Raw genomic sequence first — 1,442 nt, 5'->3', positions numbered from 1 at the left:
CTTGAGCCCAGGAGTTGGAGGTTGCTGTGAGCTGTGATGCCATAGCACTCTACCCAGGGGGACAGCTTGTCTCAAAAAAAAAAAAAAAATAGAGCCCATGGCCATCCCTTCTGCAGGCCCCTGTTCTCCCAAGCTGAGTTGTGTCCCCTGGTTGAGCCAACCTTGAGGATCTGTGGGCTGAAGGTTCCCTGCCAAGGCCTCGGTAGTATGTACCAGCCTGCATGGTAAGAGACATGGAGCCTGCAGGAGGTGGCCCAGAGAGGTGGTGCAGCCATCAGGGTCACAAAAGCAAGGCTGGGATGGCACCCAGGGCTAAGTCTGAGATTACTGAGACTATTCACTGCTCCTTTCCCAAGCTTTGGGGAACACCTGAGAAGCTATCTGAAGTTGGCCTCGTGCCAGCAACTCTGGGTACACCCAGAAGCCAGGGCATCCGGTTTCTTCAAGCTCCCAGTGGAATGTCACAGGCAGCTGAGGTTGAGAACTGCCAGGAGAGGAGACCACAAATCTCAGGACACACTCCACCAAGGGACCAGCTCCTGGCGGGATCCCTGGACTCTTATGTCTGGCAGCTCTGGCCTATCACCCTTGGGGCTGGAGGCTTCTTCCTATGGTCATTGACGACTTGGTCAGTCCATCCTCTCCTGTCACTCTTTGTGTCACTCAGCCAGCATCACAGGACCTATCAGTCTATCATCAGACATGGATTAAGTGCTGCTCAGTGTAGGGCCCAGTTCCAAGGGCCTGTGAGGAGGCTACCAGGGAACCAGAGGGAGCTGTGTGTTCCATCTGGGCAGGGTCACAAGCCTGGTCCAGGTGAAAGTGACACATGTTGTTAATTAGCAACATAGGGCCCAAGTGTGACCTCGGAACCAGCAGCATCAGTGTCACCTGGGAAAAGGTCAGAAGTGCAGACCCTCAAGCCCCACCTTGGCCTTCGGAATCAGCCATGCTGATAGCTGCTTGAAGGAGGCACCCTTTTCACTGGGACATCAAGGCATTTTTCTTGTCCCCTTCATGCCCCTTCAGCAGATACTCCCTGAGAGCCTGTCAAGTTGTGCATCACTGGGTGTGCCGTAAGAGCTGTGAGGGAGAAGACTAGCTTGAGGACCTTGAGGAGGTCACCAACTCTGGGCCTCAGTTTGTTCATCCGAGACATAGGGAGGGCACTGTTCTCCTCTGAGTCATGAAGATTAAATGGACAATTACTTAGCAAACTGATGAGTGCCTAGAGGTACAGTGAGGCTACTAGGTGGCCATGCCTGACAAAGCCACCTGGAAGAAGCTCGGCGCCTGTGGCTAAGGCGCCAGCCACATACACCTAAGGTGGCAGTTCGAATCCAGCCCGGGCCCACCAAAACAACAATGATGGCTGCAACCAAAAAATAGCTGGGCGTTGTGGCCGGTGCCTGTGGTCCCAGCTACTTGGGAGGCGGAGGCAG

Source organism: Otolemur garnettii, unplaced genomic scaffold (genome assembly GCF_000181295.1).
Source record: "Otolemur garnettii isolate 467f Iridium unplaced genomic scaffold, OtoGar3 scaffold00018, whole genome shotgun sequence".
Lineage (NCBI taxonomy): Eukaryota > Metazoa > Chordata > Mammalia > Primates > Galagidae > Otolemur > Otolemur garnettii.
The sequence above is the reverse complement of the archived record's forward strand: the minus strand, read 5'-3'. Positions refer to the sequence as shown.